Source organism: Otolemur garnettii, unplaced genomic scaffold (genome assembly GCF_000181295.1).
Source record: "Otolemur garnettii isolate 467f Iridium unplaced genomic scaffold, OtoGar3 scaffold00003, whole genome shotgun sequence".
Taxonomy (NCBI): domain Eukaryota; kingdom Metazoa; phylum Chordata; class Mammalia; order Primates; family Galagidae; genus Otolemur; species Otolemur garnettii.
In genome coordinates, this window is record NW_003852398.1 from 45,137,681 (window position 1) to 45,151,739 (window position 14,059).

A 14,059-nucleotide genomic window follows, 5' to 3' on the forward strand; every position below is an offset into this window, starting at 1 on the left:
TTGTTATTGTTATTAAATTTTAAGCCTTTTTAATTTTGTGAAGGCAAAAAATGGAAACCTAATGAACACATGTATATGTAAAAAAATAATAATTAATTGAATTACCAAGTATGATTTCTGAGAATTAAGTTTAGACTGAAGGCAAGACTTTTCAGATCTTGTAGCCACTGTGTAAGAACAATATGAAGGACATAAGAGTCCTTCTGTTTATACCGAAAAGCTTAAAAAAACAGATTTATAAGTTTAATGTCTGAAATCCTGTCTCAGATTATGGTAAAAGAGCCAAAGACTTTCTATGACTTAACTAAAAAACTTTTCTCATCTTGTTTTCACAGTGCTTAAATAAATTTTAAAAATCAATTATAATTTTGAATTTTAACATTGATAAATCATGTAAACTGTTTAATTATTATTTGTTTTTAAGACAGAGTCTCATTCCCTCACGCTGGGTAAAGTGCTGTGGCATCATAGTCATAGCAACCTCAGTCTCTTGGGCTCAAGCAATCCTCTTGCCTCATGTAATTTTAGCTTGAAATATTATCTGGACTTTTATGGAACAATTAGAGCACTATTTTAAAAATAATTAGAATGGAGATATTTAGTTGTATTGAGATGACTCAGGGAACCCCAGATTTCAAGCTTCAGACATGATGTTTTAAATTAATTAATATTTTTATTTTGGATTAATATGAGGGCACAAAAAATAAGGTTACAATGTTTGTGTTTGTTAGGTAAGGTTCCCATTGTAGTTGTGTCCTGTATCCAGGAGGTGTGCCATATACCCTTACACTGTGCCCATTAGGTGGGAGGCACCTAATCCCTCTCCCTCCTTGCCTGTCTCCCCTCCGACCTCCCCTCCTTCCCTGCTTCCCTCTGCCTCCTCTTCCCTCCCCCTAACTTGAATTGAAATGATTTTTTTCTCTTATTTGAGCATGTATTAGTTCATCTGCTGGCTTCATATTAGTATTGAGTACTTGCTTTTCCATTCTTGTGATACCTTATAAAGTAGAATACATTTCAACTCCATTCAGGTTAATACAAAAGATATATAATCTTCATCTTTTTATGGCAGAATAGTATTGCATGGTATACACATACCACAGTTTGTTAATCCATTCCTGAATTGATGGGCATTTAGATTGTTTCCACATCTTGGCAATTGTAAATTGAGCTGCAATAAACAATCTAGTGCAACTCTTTGACAGTTATCTTGACAAACTGGCATTCCTTTCTGTTCTATCTGAGGAGGCCATTGCTGGCTGACCTAATTGTCCTCTGCTTTTTCCCGTCTCTTTCCAATGCAAGGAATGTTAGTCTGCATTGAAGGTCCTTATATTCTTTTCTTCCACTATAATTTCCTCTTGTGTCAACCACTTGATCTGCTGAAGCCTTACTCTCAGTAGCCACTTTGTTGCAGATGACTACAAGTTATAATTTTAAGATACCATCTCATCACCATGTAGCACAGATTAGCAGTGTTCCTTTGTCCTATTGTAGAGGGACTATCACTGCCTTTAAGCCTCAATCAGGTAAAGAAATCCAGATTCTGGGGCGGCGCCTGTGACTCAAATTAATTATGTAAGATTCTAAAATCAGTAAAAAACATCAACAAAACCAAAGTTGGTTCTTTGAAAAGATTAATGAAATTGAAAAACTTTTTACCTAAACTGACCCAGAAAATGAGAGAGGACACTCAAACTATTAAATCAGGAATGAAGGAAGGAACATTATAAACTATTTTACAGAAATGAAAAAAATCATTGAGAAATACTATAAAGAATTTTATACCAACAAAGTAGATAAACTAAATGAAATGGACACATTCTTAGCATTGCAAGTTACTAAAACTGATGCAAGAAGAAACAGGAGATCTAAACAGACATATAATAAATAAAAAGATTGAATTCATACTTTTAAAACTTGCTCTAAAGAAAGCCAAGGCCCAGATTCACTGGTGAATTTTAATTAAGACAAATTAATCTTAATTCTTTGCAAACTCTTTCAAATATAGAAGAGAAAGGAATACTTCTCAACTCATTTCATGCAACCAGTATTAGCCTAAAACAAAAACTAGTCAAAAACAGGACACAAAATCTCCTAAACTATAGACTATGAATATATATGCAAAAAATCTTCAACAAAAATACTAGCAAAGTAAGCCTAGCAATATTCAAAAATATTTTACACTATGACTAGGTGTATTTAACATCACCAAATCATATAATGTAATATACTATATCAATACAAAGGACAGAAACCACATTTTATTCTCAACAGGTGTAAAAAGGCAATGGACAAAATCCAAAACCCTATTTTGATAAAAGCATTAAAAAACCCCTAAGACAAGTAAAGGAACTTCCTCACTCAATAAAGAGCCTGTACAAAAGGTCCAAGGCTAACATCATACTTGATGGTGAAAGACTTTCTTAAGTTCAGGAATAAGACAAGAATATCCATTCTAGTCAATTTTGTGCTGAAGGGTAATTTGGCAATTTGGCAAGAAAATTAAATCAAACCATCCATATTTGAAAATCAGGAGTAAAACCATCAGTGTTGTAGATAACATGATCTGGTACGTAGAAAATTGTAAGAAATCCTATAAAAGTCCTTTGTAACTAAAAAACAGATTTAGAAGCGTTGTAGGATAAAGATGAATAAACAGAAGCTTATTACATTTCTATATGCTTTTAGTGAATAATCAGAAAAGAAATAAGAAAATAATTTTATTTAATAGCATCAGAAGAATACAGTGCATAAGAAGACATTTAACAAAAGAGGGCAAAACTTAAAGTAGAATTTAAGTTTCGTCAGTATGTCACTGCATTGAACTGAGTTGCTTGAGAACATCCATTCAGCTGCCTGCAAAAAGGCAGGATGGGGCTTATTTATAAAAAATGCAAAATTTTGTTTTTAGATGTTTGATCTTGCAGACCATTGGAACTCTGTGCTTTGCATCTCTGCAAACACAAAAGCTATGCCTTCCTATTCAGAATACATCAACTCAACCCATTACATTTTCTTTAAACAGTATTTTAAAAGATCTATTGAGTAGTGAATAATTTCACTTAATTTTTTTATTTCCAAACGAGTTTTTCCCCTGGTTGATATTATACCAAATTACATAACCTAGCTGTAGGCAAGTTTTTACTAAAAGAGGTCGATTTTATTTATTGTTTCTAGCTGATTCCTTTTTGCCCCAGTCTAGTTACTTTTATATAGGATATTGGAATGCAGATAATATTAACAGTTCAACAAAAAGTTTTTGTTTAGGATGATAGGACAGATGCAGTAAAAACGATTACGTCATACCCTATCTTAAAATTAACCTTATTGCATGAGTCAAGGAAACGGAATTTTAGCATCTTGAGCTAGATAATTAGGAAAAGTGACTTACTGTGTGTCCACAGTTGTATCCAAAATAAGTAAGATTGTGGAGCATAAAGGTACAATTTAATAAGGAGAAGTAGAAGATGGCTATAATGCTATAATGGCTTATACTACAGTGTGTCAAGGGAAATAATTTTAAAATGATTCATAAAGCTTTCAAAGTAGACACATGGTCCCAGGTATCTCATTACCTATAAGAGCAACTATTTCCACTTCCAACAGCTTAGAGGTACAGGCGGGAGCTGATAGGACTATTAGCCATTGCTTATTTGATTTTGTTGTACCTGTATCATTAAACCAATAAAAGAGAAACGGAAGGTAGTTGCAGCTAGAAATCAATGTTCCTGCTGTTTCATTTTAAGCATGTCACCGGCTAAAGTGGTGATAGGGAATTACACCACAACTAGGGTTTTCACTGCGTTTAGTAGATTCCTTAATTAAAATTCACTTCCAAAGGGCCTATAATTAAATATCTTAATTTTCTTCTATATTCTGCAGTGTCAGAATTTGTTATTAATCTGTCCCCCCATTCAGTTTCTAAGACTTAACATTTTGCAATTAGAGAAATGACACTATTCCACAGTTTTTGCTCTTTGGAGGTAGTGAAAGAGTAAGAGATATAGCTTAGAAATCATATTTCTGGTAATAGAAATAGCACTAGAATTTATAGGTGATTTAAAGCCAGGACATATTGTTATTTGACCATCAGAGAATTATTTTCTATACTGCTCATTTTCCATATTCCTTTGTTCTGTTTAAATATTTTCCTGATTATTAGACTATGACTTACAAAATGTGTGGGCGGGCACTGTAGGTTCTACTTTCCTATGTCCCCGCAGAGACTCTAACATCACGTGCAGTCATAGAAGAATGGAGATGGACAGGATCATCTCATCCAGTCCCCTCATATCATAGACGAGAGAACTGAGATCTAGAGGTTTGGATGAATTTTTCAAGGACACAGAGTTAATTAACTACAAATGTAGGCTGAAAACCAAAGTCTCCAGTGCTATTTCTATTGTGCCGAATAACCTCTTAGGCTATGGTGCCATGCCCATGTGTTTGCTGATGCCTCCCTTTGTGGAGGAGATTCTTTCTGGCAGAACAGTCAGTGACAATGATGGTGGTGACATTGTGCAGCTGCTCCTTGTAAAGGCTGCTATTAAGTCTGCAAGAAGAGCTGTGATTCAGCCACATTTTTTATAGAGGTGATAGATTAATGATAATCCAAATATACTCTTTATTTACTCCCTAGAATTTATGGTCAGGGACTGAAGTGGCACCAGCCACTGATGGCTAGAAAGAAAAGTCAATCTCAACAAGAGTTTTATAATATAAGGAGGGAGGAAGGGTCTATTTCAGCTACAATTTGCAAACCTCTTACAATCTACATAACAACATTAAGGGGAAGCAGATACGTATCTGCTATTAAATTGTTGAGATAGTGTTTCAAATAATATAAAATCCCTTGGGACATAGGTTACATGATTACCATCAGATTTTGTTTTATTTCATTTCATTTCTGTTTTAGCCAAAAAGGAATTCATCATATTTCTCTGAGGGCCAAGTGTCACTTATTCAAATTACTTATAAAACTATAATCAGATAGTTATAATGTGACCACTAGAGATAAAGAGTTTAAAGCTATATATCAGAAGTTGACTGCTAGAATAACAGCATAAGAAGTCCTGCTGACCCACCCCCATTAAAACTGATATAAACTATTTAAAAAACCCAACCATTTAAAGTCTGTGGAAGTGATCCCAAGGATAAACAGCATATGGAAAAACACCAGTTAAAGAAAATCTATTTAAGAAGGAGAGAATCTGTGGTATTTGAAACAAGGCCATTTTCTTACTACCCACTCCCAGCTCAGCAAGGTTCGGACACCACTCCAGGCTCCTTCAGTCTAAAACACAGGGCTTCCTCTCTCTCCCCTAAGCTCCTGGTCAGAAATCTTTCCCCCGTTCTCAAACTCCTCTGTAAAAAGAGTAGGAAATCAATATTTTCTCATGCTGCTGCTGGCTAATTAATCCCAGGTTAAGTCCCAGGCATCACTGAGAGGCAGCCTCACAGCCCTTACTCATGGAATCAGAGATTTACATACAGTGTGGTGAGCTGAGAAGACTGAGGCCCTGATCATCTCTGCCCTTGTTCATGCTGGGAAAGGAAATAAAGGGGACCTCTGGCTCCTCTCTACCCCTACCCCAGAAACACTTAGTGCCTAGGAGGGTGGGTGGGTACTCAGAGAACAGTATTCTTTGTCCATAGCCATAGTTTCAAAGCCCTGGCTTAGAGAGTTTGCCTGGGATTAAAAGTGGTTTGTAAAATAGCACCTAGTTTTTTCTTAAAGGAATTGATTTCATTTTTAGTAGAGCATGGAGAAAGTCAAGCTAAGGGCACTCTCAAAAACTGTGCAGGTTGTGTAGTAAAAGGGAAATAAGAAGAGATTCAAGATACAAACTAAACCGTAGGCTGGCAAGTGTGCAGGAAAGAACAACTGTAGACAACTAGACAGAAGAAAAAGACACAAGATTAACAAAGAAATAGAAGACTTGAGTAACATTATAATCCAACTAGACATAACATATCTTCAGAACACTCCACACAAAGGGATTAGCATATATTTTCAAGTACACGTGGAACATTGTCTAGGACAGACTGTAGTAGCCCATAAAGCGAGGATCAATGCATTTGAAAGGGTATACACAGTATAAAGTATGGCTCTTACCATTAAAGAATGGTATTAGCAATCAATAGCAAGAGAAAATTTGAGGAACTCATAAATATATAAATTAAATCATACACTTCTAAATAACCAATGGGCCAAAAGAGAAATCAGAAAATACTCTGAGATGTATGAAAACAAAGGCACAACACACAAAAACCTATGGGATGCACCTAAAGCCGTGGTTAGAGGAAAATGTGGAGCGGTCGATACCTCTATTAAGAAAGAAGAAAGAGCCTAATAAATGATGTCACCTTCCATTTGAGACACTGGAAAAAGAAGAACAAACTAAATCTAACGCAAACAAAGAAAGGAAATAATAAAGTTAGAGCAGAAATTAATGAAATGGAAGCTAGAAAAGCAATATGTAAAATAAATGAAACAAAAAGATGGTTCTGTGAAAAGATAAATAAAAGTAGATCTTTAGCGAAATGACTAAGGAAAATGAGAGAAGACCTAAGTTACTAGACCAGAAATGAAAGAGGGGACATTAATACCCTACAGAAGTAAAAGTGATTACAATGGAATACTATGACAACAAATTTCTAATTAGATAAAATGGATAAATTCCTAGAAAGGCACAAACTACCAATATCAACTCAAGGAGAAAGACAATCTGAATGAGATATAACATGTATAGAAATTAAACTAGCAATAAAATAAATACTATCAAAAAAAAAATACTATCCAAAAGAAAAGCCCAGGACCAGGAGGCTTCAAGCTGAATTCCAGGAAACATTTAAAAAAGAACACTAATTGTTCTCAAACTCTTCTGTAAAAGAGAAGAGGAAAAAACACATCTTAACTTATTGTACTAGGCCAGTGTCATTACCCTGATAACAAAACTAGGCAAAAAAATCACAAGAAAACTAGACACTGATACCTTTTACGACTAAAGATGAAAAAAACCTTTGACACAATACTAGCAAACCAAATCCAGCAATAATAAAAATAATTATGCACAGTGTCTAGGTGGCATATATTCCAGGAATGCAGAGTTGGTTTAACAACTGAGAATCAATGTAATCCATCCCATGAATGGAATAAAAAACAATAAAAGCATATTATCATAGATTGGAAAAAAGCATTGGCCAAAATCCAACATCCTTGTATGATTAAAAAAAAATCAACAATCTAGAAATGGAAGAAAAGTTGAACTTCATAAAGGGTATCTATGGAAAACCCACAGCTAGCATTATACCTAATTGTGGAATACTGATTTCCCCATAAGATCAAGAAGAGGAAAAAGTTGTCTGCTCTTGACATGTCTATTAAAGATTGTACTGTAAGTTCTAAGCAGGGCAATTAGATGAGATAAAGAAATACAAAAATATCCATATTGGACCGAAAGATGTAAAACTATTCCTATTTATAGAGGATGAGATCTTGTCTTTGAACAACTTAAAAAGAAATTAAGAGAACAATTATGTTTATAATAGCGTCAAAAAGAATAAAATACTTAGGATTAAATGTAACAAAGCTATGTAAAATTCATATTCTCAAAATCAGAAAATGTTGAAAGAAATTAAAGACCATCTAGATAATTGAATAAGCATCTCATGTTCATGAATTGGAACACTTAATATTGTATCCAAACTGATCTGCAGATTTAATGCAATCCTAGTCAGAATCTCAGCTGAGTTGTTTTATAAATTGACAAACTGATTCTAAAATTTTAAAGCTTTCAAATAGTTTTAAAAAATCTTGAAAAAGAAGAATGAAAGAGAAGAACTCAGATTTCCTGTTATCAAAACTTAACATGAAGCAAAATTATGACAATGTGATAGTAATACCAATATAGATAATGTATATGATAAGTTAATGGGATCAAATTGAGAGTCCAGAAATAAATCCATGTATTTATGGCCAACTGAATTGTAACAAGGTGGAGATATGAGAAGAATAGTCTTTTCAACAAATGGTGCTCTAACAAGTGGATAGCCACTTGCAAAATTAACAACAACAAAAAAATGAAGTTCAGCCCTTTTCTGTATACCACATGCACAAATTAACTAAAAATGGATCTATATATCTAACTATAAACACTAAAGCTATAGAATTCATAGGAGAAAACAGGAGTTAAACCTTCATGACTTTGCATTTGGCAAAGGAGTCTTAGATATAACAAAAACACAAATAACAAAAGAAAAATAGATAAACTGAATTTCATCAAAATCCAAAACTTTCATACATCAAAATATACTGGGAAGAAAGTGAAAAGACAAATCAGAATGGGAGAAACTACTTAATCATGTAACTGACAAGGATCTAGTACTCAGATTACATAGTGAACTTTTATAATTAAACAACAAAAAAGACAACCCAATTTAAAAAATAGGCAAAAGACCTCAATTCAGACATCTTTGAGGGGCTTTCCCAACTTCAGAGGTTCCTCAAGGGATCAACTGAGACATTTGTCGGGACTTGAGAGTTCTTGCTCTGTCTATCCGGCTTCATTTTCCTACTCTCACTAGTCCTCATATAGACAGTACTGCCTGTTAAATACACTTCCTGCTTGTAAAAAAAAAAAAAAAAAAAACTTGCTAATTTGACATAGTGATCTTTAGGACAAAAAGTGTTTGCAGATATTGATGATCACAACATATTTTGTGGTTTTGTTAAAATAAAGAAAAAATAGGCAAAAGATAGGAATAGACATGAGACATCTCTTCAAGGAATACAGGCAAATGTTCAATAAGCATAAGAAAGACATCATCTTTTCTTTGTGTTTTTGTTTTGCTTAAGTGCACTATTCAGTCTTCTCAATTATGTTTGATTTTATTCTGTTCAGTCTGTTCTACAATGAAGCAATTAACAGATTTCTGATTTATTATCCTTCTGTTTTATCTTCAAATAACTTTGCCTTCATGAAGTCATTAATGAAGTTGAATACAAAAGGTCCAGATTATAGACTTTCATTATGTCACTGAGGTCATTTCTTTTTCTTTTTCTTTTCTTTTTGAGACAGAGTTTCACTTTATTGCCCTTGGTAGAGTGCTTTGGCATCACAGCTCACAGCAACTTCCAATTCCTGGGTTTAGGTGATTCTCTTGCCTCAGCCTCCCAAGTAGCTGGGACTACAGGTGCCCACCAAATGCCTGGCTATATTTTGTTGCACTTTGGCTGGGGCCAGGTTTGAACCTGCCACCCTTGGTATATGGGGCCAGCGCCCTACCCATTGAGCAATAGGTGCCACCCCACAAAATCATTTCTTTGTGTTAAATTATTTCAATATCATCACCTACTTGCAAATTTACCTAACTGTAATAAAATCACCCTGATCAATCCCAATTTGTCAATTTAGAACTTTTCTAGTGTTTGAATGCCTGGTATGTTTTAATTCACCTTTTTTTTTTTTTTAGAAATAATTACAATAAAAACTATAAAATAGGTTCTATTTTTGAGCTCCTACTGTATACCAGATGGACTTTAAATCTATTAATTCATGTAAGTCTCAATAGATAAAATAAACACTATTGTCAATGTTGTTATCCTTGCAATTATTATTTCTATTATTATTGTCCTTAGAAGTTTATTAAGCTACTAATCTCATAACCTGGTTAGAGGAAATTGCATTGTTATTCTGACACAACTTGTTTTGATGAAGCCATTCTGGCTTTAATGATTACTGCTTCCTTTCCCAGCGGCCGACATATCGACCTTTTAATAATGTATTTTCAATTTTAGCCTGGAATAAAGGTCAAGTTTTCTTGTTTACAGAGTGTACATATTATAATTACTTTCCCCTGACTTTTAGTTTCTGCTTGGTAAAGTTTCTTAGCATTAAGAAACATACAGTTCCTGGAATTCTGAAGTGAAATTATTAATCAAGGTTTATATATTTATTTAAAAGGATGGAGTGATTAATACTTCAGTGCTACATAAACCATCAATCAAAGTGCTAGTAAATTTGTTCAAAGAGTTCATTTTTTATATTCTGAGGGGTAAGGCATGTGTGATTACCACAGGGTTTTCAACATTGACTTAAACTCCTCTTAATTATAATAAAAGACAGCATTCAGGCATACACTCAGTCTTGGTAAAAAGGTTAGATGTTATAACTTACGTTAGAAAGGAACCTCCGTTCATCTGTTTTGTTTTCTTGCATAGAGTGACGATAACCCTGTAATGCCCAGGCCTCTTTCTTCACCCTTCCTTTGTTCTTCTGCATATAGAAGAAATGAAATACTTGTTATAGCTTGGCAAAAGTCTGACAGCAATTGATCCATGCTTTTAATTAACAAATCTCATCTATTAAACATCTAGAAACGCTTGAGATTAATTTTCTTTTATTTCCTCTCCATCCATCTAAGGCAGTTATCCCAGGTTAATATGTAGATTTGTTTAGCAGACCCAAGTTTCTCTAGGGTGAGTTTTAACAAGTCCTTTGGTCTGAAAATTACACCCATATCACCCAGTTGATGGTTTTCTCAATATTAAAGCCAGTATTTTGTCCCCATCAGGCTCTCTTCCTTGTTTATCAATTGATTTTAAGTGTAGGACAGGAAAAAAAAAAGTGATTTATTGGTTTCTCCACATCCAACACCTTCACTTCCTGCCTCTTCTGTTCTCTTGATGAGATTTCCAGGCAGGCACCTGCCATTCTGTAGCCATGTACCCAGGGGAACCCACTTCACTACGTTATTCTGTGAGTAATTGACACTAAATTGTCCAGATGGCTGTTCTGTGCTTTGTGTGAAAGATCTATACATACACTAGTATCAAACTCTCACACTGATCATGTTTATAATGGAACATACCAAGATGCACTTACCTAATTTACCATTTTCAAATCGAAATAGAACTGGATCAAGTGTTACACACTAATAAGCAGTCTTGTCTACTCCTGATGTTTCTGTGAATGGCATAACAAAATGTAATCAGAAAGAAATCAAATGTTCTTTCTCTTTTTCTCTCTCATCTCTCTCTCTCCCTCTCCCTCTTTCTCCCCTTCTCTCTCTCACTTACACACACACACCCCACACAGAACTACTTGAATATTGTACTGCCTAATAAAACAATGTGTTTTACTTTGTGACTTACTTTTCGGAGTTTAAAAAAAAAAAGCCAAAACAATGTGAATTCCTAATAGTTACTGATGAGAAGGAGCTATGAGGAGGAAGTTCTGGGAATGTGATGATAACCTATTTCTTGATCTGAGTGGTAGTTACATTGGGATTGATCACTTAGTGGAATTTCACCAGCCTACATAACTTATGATTTGTTCATTCCTTGGTATATATGACATACAACAAAAATGTTTACTTTAAAAAGCCATATAGAAGCCACACATATTTAACAACGACAGCTTAAATATTATATGAAGTTTAAATTTGAAATTTAATTACACTTTGGAATATTTTGACTTATGAAAAGAAAGCTCCTATTTTTATTGGATATATATGTATATTCTCTACTGGAATGGATTAACGTTGAGAAACCCTATATAGATTTCCCCTATGTCATTTATATCTGACACAATATTTTTAAAAAATCACAAATAGTAGCAAATTATTCAATGTTCTCTAAAAATATTTGTCCACAATGGTAGTCTTCATGGAGACAAAAAGTCTGTACCCATGACAATATTTGTGTTAAAATATTTATATAGTTCATTATAAAAATAAAAATGAAATTGACTATATTTTCCATTTATTAGTATTTACTCTGAGCTTATCAGGAATTCATTACCCACAAAAGTGCAACTTTAGAAAGGCTACTGTATTATTAGAAGAAGAAGAAAAAAATAAAACCATATTAAAAGTATACATTCTTCAGAAGAACCCAGTGACCTGATGTTAGAGCTCCATGGCTAAGAAAGATTACATTTCGAATTTGTGCCAAAAACGATTCATTTAATATAAGTATTTGTAATCAAATGGTCCATATAATAAAGTTTTTGTTTTGCTTTAATGTATATTGCTATCCTGATTTTTTTTTTAAATTATTTTTTATTAAACAGTTTTAAACAGAAGTCCAGGGCCACTACTAAAAGTAAAGTATAAATATTTAAAAGAGAAGACTAAGTGATGGTTAATTTTGATTTGATATGGCTGGGCCATGGTGCCCAGGTAAGTGGTTGAATATTATTCTAGATGTTTCAGAGAGGATGTTTTGGATGCCATCTAGATTTCATATGGTGAACTTGGGGAGTAAAGCAGGGGTTGCCCTTCACAATACGGGCAGGGCACATTCAATCAGTTGAAGGCCTATAGACTGAAAGACTGGTGTCCCCTAAGCAAGAGGGACCTCTGCCAGCAGCCCACCTTCAGACTTCATCGGCCACACCAGCTCCTCTTGGCTCACCAGCAGGCTGCCTTTGGACACAAACTGCTTTGGATGCCTTCCTGAGCCTCCAAGCTGCTGGGTTCCCCCATCAGATTTTGGACTTACCAAACCTACACAATCCTGTGAGCTGATTGCTTAAAATAAATCTTTCTATATATACATAGACATCCTCTTGGTTCTATTTTTCTGGACAACCTTGACTGAGACACTAAGCATCACAACGTATCATAATTTCTTTGAGTTGTCCACTACTTGGGCAAGCAGGCAAGGCAGAAATCTATTTGAGAGAATCGGTTCATCATCCTCTCACTACTACAGTCTGCACCAGCATGGAAGAGAGCAGTGGGTGCTGGCAAAGGAGTTTCCGCTGGTCCCGGGGCCCCAGTGCTGGGCTCTGGAGGCTTGGCTGCTGACAGAAGGAAAAAAAAGTTATCAAAATTCCTATTATTAGAATGCTGTATACTTCACTTAATTCTATCTCTCTCACCTTTTAATTTATTAGTCTATAGTTTTAATCCCACATACCTTAGCCTGGTAGCTTCACTGAAAATATATCATAATGAAAATCTTGTTTTATTTAATCACGGAGTCATTTCACACGTTTTCAAAGCATCATTCCTCTCCCCAGTCTGCCTTTTCATTCCCGTGAGATGAAAACTCATGTTCTGTGCTTGGTGAGTGACTCATTTTTAAAGAGAAACATAACATTCCCCAGTAATGTGCTGTTTTTATGTTTGTGAAACCTAATGGACAATGGCACGGAAAATGTGCTAGTGAGAAAATAAGGACTTGCGTGGTTACAGGTAATACAAACCTAATTTGAACTAGTTTAAAAGCAAAGCAAAACAACATGCAGTCATAAAAAAACTTAATTGTCCTATTAACTGGAAAAGGAAGAAGGGACACCGTGTACTAAAATGACAGTCACCCACCTCACGGCACTGGTTGGCCTCGCAGTGTGTGCTCTCGAAACGCCAGCTAAGTGTTTCTAAGCTAAGCCACACCCTCACACACCCATAATTCATATTTTAGCACTTGTTTGTTTATATAGTCCTTTATAGTATTATTTACACAATTGAACGAGGAATGTAGAATGAGATCTCGTTGTTAATTGAAGGTATAATTATTAACTGTTAATTGAAGATTATAGATTAAGATAAAACCCCTTTGGATTATTCGAGGTAATGCCCATTTTTATCCCAGATTATCAGATTAATGGATATATTTCTAGGTTTTTTAATGCTTTAAATACGCATGCACGCATGTCGTGTACCGGCAGGAGAGGGAGGCCTCTGGTGACCTGGTGCGAGGAGGGAGAGTTGACCTGAATGGAATGGTGGGAAATGAAGAAATACCAAGTCATGAAAGACGGGGAGAGGCGAGGAAAGACAGCAGACGCGAGATAGGATGGCGTCGGGAGGGCTGATGCAGCTGGTGACTGCCGCCAGCCGCGAACCGGGGAAACAGCTTTATGTAGGCGGTGTCTTAACAAGGTTGCATAAATCTTAATACATGGGGTAGACAGCAACCTTAAAGAGGAAAAACTGTGTACTTGTTGATACAAGGAAAATATGCATGGGCTAGGTGAAAACAGTATTGTTAAGAGAGAAGTGGTTGGGGGTTGCTCCCGGAGCCCTTCCCAAATGGTGGGGGCCC